The sequence below is a fragment of the Ascaphus truei genome, chromosome 4 (assembly GCF_040206685.1).
Source record: "Ascaphus truei isolate aAscTru1 chromosome 4, aAscTru1.hap1, whole genome shotgun sequence".
NCBI classification, from domain to species: Eukaryota; Metazoa; Chordata; class Amphibia; order Anura; family Ascaphidae; genus Ascaphus; species Ascaphus truei.
Window position 1 is genome coordinate 313,392,314 of NC_134486.1, and position 6,003 is coordinate 313,398,316.

A 6,003-nucleotide genomic window follows, 5' to 3' on the forward strand; every position below is an offset into this window, starting at 1 on the left:
GGCTCGCCTGCTTCAGTCAGCGCGATTGCATGGACTTGCAGGCGAGCCAGCGTGCGCGAAGGTGCCGGGGGGAGGTGGTTGGAGGCGGGGCAGTGACGTCGCTGGGCCAATCGCCCGCGACGCACTGACGTCAATGTCTCTGCGCCGACGTCACGGCGCCGTGACGTTGATGCTGCTTAAGGCTGATTGGATGTTTTCAGCCGACAACGCGCTGAAAAACAGCTTGGCGCTCGGCTGAAAACTCCAAAGCCTGAGCACGCCTGCGGACGCTCGCGTGAGCCCCCTCTCAAGGCATTCTCATTGAGGATGCAGGGGCTCAGCGCGGAGCGTCCGCACGCCTCAGCGCTGCTTGTCCTTCTATGGACGCAGCCTTAGTTTTCCTCCACCTGTCGTATTACCGATGCACTCCAAATAAAGGACTATATTAAACTTCTCTTATATACATTGTAGTTTGTTTTAGTGACTTAATTGCTGAATGTTTCGGAAGCAATTTCCCTCCGTCAGGTGTCAGATGCTATTTTCTTATGCCATGTGTGTGCAGTTGCAGCTGCATTCAATTTAAATTCCGAATAATGAAAGACGTTGCTGAGATAGCAATCAATTGTATTACTCACAGAAAGTGTCAACATATTAGGGGTAAATAGTTGAGAGAGCTTTAAATGACATTGTCCAGTACACCACAGAGGTGGCATAGACATACTTTTACTTTTTGTGTGCTCTAACTATATTGGGATATAGTCAGTCATTTATAACACAAAAGGAAATCCAGAGGAGTCCTGTATACTGTACAATAGTTACAACCACAATTGTTAAGAATGGAATTCTTGCCAATAACGAGGTAATGATTAGAATACATGAAACTGACAGTACAAACGAGATTATAGGATGGGCGCAAAAAGATCTACCTCTTGGAAAGGTCTAGGTCTAACCGTGGGTCAAAGGACTTTAAGATCTAAATTAGACAAATCACTATTAAAGTGACAGTAAAATAAAGTGGCAGTTATACCCAAAATGTGTCACTTGTTTATGGAAGCAGATATTTTTGATAGAGAAATGGCAAATTTAGTCAGACAGAGGCAAACTCTTCCAAATTTCATCAAAGTCAACCCATTCCCTGGCACATTTGAAAAACAATGCTTTCTATTTACTGTCTCGGCTTATTAACAATGTTTTGATGTGAAATGAAAAAACACAGACTGTCAAATAGGATAAGATGTGTTCAGAGAAAGCTGTGTGACAAGGAAGTATACTTTGATAAAGATGATATCTGTTTACTGATGAATTCCTAAAGCTGAAATGATCACAGATGAATTCCGGTTGACAATTTATTTATATACTTTGTTAATAAGAATTGTGAAGTAGCTTTTAAATCATCTTGAGCACTTCAGCAAAATCATACTTTAAATTGTTTACCAGAAAAGAGATAAAAGAGCACTGTATACATTCTGCTCCTAAGTTATCTGTCTTTTGTATAATATAAATAGGGGTTCTATTTTCATTGTTTATTGTTTTATAAAATTGGTATTTATTTTTATGCTTTTCCAGTGTTTTTATTTTATTTAAAAAAAATCTGTGTTTGTCAGTGCTAACAATGAGAAAATAATAAAGACACATTTGAATTCAGTTTTTATCAGTGTACTCCTCTTAGTTTCCATATGCCCCTTGTGTTGCCCTGATGTCCTGCCTTTGTCTTGGCTGCTACAAGAGGGAACTCAATAATAAAATATGCTGGTTTTAACAGAAAGTGTAATATGATCAGTAGATGGTTTTTTTTTTGGTTAAAACCGGAATACCTAAATATAGACACTGTTATGAATATATTGAGAGAGGTACATTGAAGCAGGGATACCTTCTTTTGGTGCGTTTTCCAGGGGCGAGTAAGAGAGGCGATGACGTCGGGCGTCATTTTCTGTGCCTCCTTTCATTCCTGGTATAATACCAGGATCGAAAGGAGGTACAACAAATGTCGCCCTAAGACTTGCTTGATGGTAGTGCCATTGGTGCCTCTGTATCCTGCAGCATTCCTCCTACTATCACATGATGATGCGTTTCCATGGCAATGTGACACCTTGTGGCACTACGATGTCCCATGAAGTCCCATGAACCCACGTAGCAGGAGGAGATGCCGGCTGAACAAGGTACAGTAAGATGCTCTGTGCACTCTTGAGGGTGGTGGTTCTCTGCACTCGCCTCAGATGCAAATTTCGGCATCCCGACACTGTCCTCATTTCCCTGGTGAGAATGAGAAATCACAGCTAACTTCATTATCTTATTTTTATAGACAAAGTTACATTGTACCATACGAGTGAAAGCAATATGCGACACAAACATCCACTGCAGACACAGACACTTCTATTGTAAATATAACCCCTTATTATTATCCTTACACTGACCGCTAAAGCAGGGGCCCACGTTCTGCTCCCCTTAATAGCCAGTACTACTATAACTTGATTACCAAGCACATGGCCGTAGATCAGATAATTGAAACATAACACAGGAGTGTAGGTAACACATGCGTATTTATAGCACAGCTCTTAATAAACACATTACATATATAAGTAGATACACACATGGTTCTCAAACGGAAGGATCACTCACCAATATGCATAATTCATGTCACATAAGACGCAGCGTGGGTATATGCCAGTGTCCCTCACCAATACCACCCAACCCTGTATCTAATGGGCCCATGTGTGGGTGCCGGAACACTGTTGGAGCTCTTGTAATGTACTGTAGATAGTGTTTTAATGTAGCAGGTCGGCGTCTTTGCAAAGACTTCAGTACCCTGTATTTGTCAGTAATGAGGATCCCCTCGGTAGCTATTCATGCCTCCCTTTATCTGGTAGACCGCTGCTCTGCGCTAATTCAATTATTGGACTGATCCGTGACCTGGTCATCCAGTATCCGCTGAGTTGTACCTCACAAACAGGTTCCCAGATCACCATGACTCGCGCCTCAAGTTACCTCAGGATCACAGCAGCTCTGACCCCTCATGCTCCGCCAGGGACACTTAAAGAATCTCCTTTTGTAACCCCTCCTCTCCTGAGTCCAAGGTCATTGGCTAAAGTCCTATCGATCAAGAAGTCACATCCTGAGCAAGGGAAGAAAACCTACATTACATAAATAAATATGTATCAATGCTACTACACTGTGATAAGACACTAATCTAATCAATTAAATAATTCACACACAAACAACTACCTTTTAATAACGCAATAGTCAAATGTTTGCCAAACAACAATCCTTCAACCCATAACAATTTGTAACATATCCAATATTATTTTATACCAAATACTGTATTTTTCCCAAGAAAGCGGTGCATCTGTTCTCTAGATCTGTACCTGTCAGTTTTCATACTGAGACACAGGAAGAGTGACAACCTATAGAAATTAACACTGAAGATGGGTACCATAATTGTTTTACAAACTCCATAAATGTCACTATGTATTACATAGTTACAGTACATAGTAGAGGAGGTTGAAAAAAGACGTAATTGTTTTACAAACTCCATAAATGTCACTATGTATTACATAGTTACAGTACATAGTAGATGAGGTTGAAAAAAGACGTACGTCCATCAAGTTCAACCTATTCAAGGTATTGATGCCTTGAGTAACAGAATTATCTGCATTATTTTATCTTTTTGCATGCAATGTCAAATTCTGTAATTCAACTGTTATGATCATACCATAAACATATTCTATATTTTAATAATCTGGGACACCAAGAGTTAAAATATTTTTAAAGACTGATTTGTATTATTTTTAGAAATAGACAGAAAGAGATCCCTCTATTGTGCACTCAACCTTCACTGTAAATGGAAGATAAGTAACTTCAAATACTGGTAAGAGATGGAGTCCCTGTTAGGTAGTCACCATCTCCACTAATTAGAAATAAAATGTATTGGTATCAGAAAGAAAACATAATATTTAAAACCTTAGTTGGCTTTTTAGCATAACAGCTCACTTATAAGTGACATAGGGTTAATACCCTTATGCCAACTAAATGGTGCATCTATGGGTAGCCATGTATCCTCTTGGGTACTAATCTGCCCTACCTAACACATAAGCCCTGGTACCAGCGCAGGCAGTGTTAGGGTTAAAGCTATGCCATTGCTGCTTCAGCAGTAAACAACTCACTTGAGTGACACGGAGGGTGGACCTAAGGCCTGAGTACTGCCATATCAGGGGCTCAGACCTAGGAACCACTCCCTGGATACAAAGGGACTGCAGATCCACATTTTGTGGTTGTTGGAAGTGTGGATCCAGGGCTCTAGGGGAGTGAGAAGTGGGATACTACCCCTTACTCCACCAGGGTGTAGGGGAGCAAAGGATAGACCTTGTGGGCCTCAAGCCCTGGGGGTTGATTCCTGGGACCAGAGAGGAAGAAAAGAGTGTACATGTTGGTATGCTGTATGAATAATAAAGAATCATCATTTGTTTATACTCCTGCCTGAGACTGCAGTTTATCAGGGGGAGTGCAAGAGGATTTTTCTGTAGAAACTGTACCCAGCTCTGCTGGGGCCTGCTGGAAATGTAGGTGCTGCACCCATAAAGAACTGAGAAGGTCCATATAGCCTGTCGTGTCTTCCCCACTAACATCGGCAGACCCTCAGTATCCTGTAAGCCTAGCAGATGAGCAGCACAACAACACCAGGTACATTGAAATCTCCCAGAGGGTGGGGGAACACCTGTTACATTTGGAGGCACTGTTGAGATCTTCTAACAGGACAGACTTTTACAGTAAGAACTAATACTGGGGGAGAGAAAGAACCCCAAAGGAGAGCACTCAAACAGAAGCGCAAAACACAGTAAACGTCATCACGTCAAGGGGGCGAGACCAACGCTCGTGATCGGAGCGCGTCCAAGCCCACACTAGCTACCCTACACGGAGCTAGATACAAGAATTAAGCTTATAATCAGTATCTCGAGCAGCAACTGTGGCAATACCTGTTACACAGGCATTAGCAAGTAGGAGCTGGGCTATTAAGCACCAGCTATTAAGCACCACCACGGTTCCTGCCTTTTTTATTCTACCAGAGTCTCATGTTGTTTTTATCATTTTTGCAAGTGTAAGTAGACACTACTTGTGTACTACTGTTCTATTTTTTCTACTCACTGGACCAGTAGACGTTTGATCTGTGCATGCAGAGTAGACATATCCCTCCAGGACATCTACTACACTGCCATGCTGACTGAATGTGTGTAACCTGTTCACTGCTGTAACGGTGTCCTTCCACAGCAGCAAACCCCTCTCCTCTGGGGATACTAGCAGCAACCAACTTACCTGTTTTGCCTTACTACTGGCTATCAACAACACTGTTTCTCCTATGGTTTTGTGTTGGTATACCACTGCGGATACTTACCTTGAGTATTTATCTTGCTATCCTACATGAGCAGGCAATACATACACTCACCTGTCTCTGTGACGCTATACCTGCGACAGGTTGTAATATCTGTAGCTTTACATTAGCTGACACAGATACCAGTGGTGTAATGAGTCATCTGGCTTTACCCTGCATATATCATCAAGGGTACTAGCTAACACTTTACACATGAGACCTGGTACATTTTACTTTCGCTGCGCTTTTGGCTCACTATGAGTCTAATCCACTCTGGCAACTTAGCGTTCCATTCATTTTAGTTGAGTCAAGACTCAAAATAAAGTAATTTTAATACATTCACTCCTCATACCATTGCAACTATTCCCCTTCCATTTACTGTGTTTTGCGCTTCTGTTTGAGTGCTCTCCTTTGGGGTTCTTTCTCTCCCCCAGTATTAGTTCTTGCTCACCCCTGATAGCAGCACCACAGCATATATTGCTTTGCAGTCGCGAGGGTATATTCCTTCCTTTCCCCTCCCCTCCCCCTCCCCCCTCCCCTGTTTTCCCTTGAGTTCGTTTTACAGTAAGAGAAAGAAGATACGCTCCTGTTATGTAAAAGGAGGGGGGGGGCAGGTGTAGTGTCCAAAGGACTCTTGCCCAGCAAGGGACCAACTTGCCCGC

The 6,003-nt window shown here is 42.3% G+C and overlaps 1 long non-coding RNA gene across 1 annotated transcript in view; it reads right to left on the reverse strand.

The window, feature by feature from the left end:
• Positions 1-1,470: 1,470 nt before the first annotated feature.
• The window catches only part of LOC142492119 (uncharacterized), a 24,433-nt gene continuing 19,900 nt past the window's right edge, over positions 1,471-6,003 (reverse strand). The window contains exons 2-3 of the long non-coding RNA XR_012800752.1: positions 2,965-3,091; positions 1,471-2,232 (exon numbers count right to left, since the gene is read on the reverse strand). This is a non-coding gene — a long non-coding RNA (uncharacterized LOC142492119). The remainder of the gene's footprint in view (positions 2,233-2,964; positions 3,092-6,003) is intronic.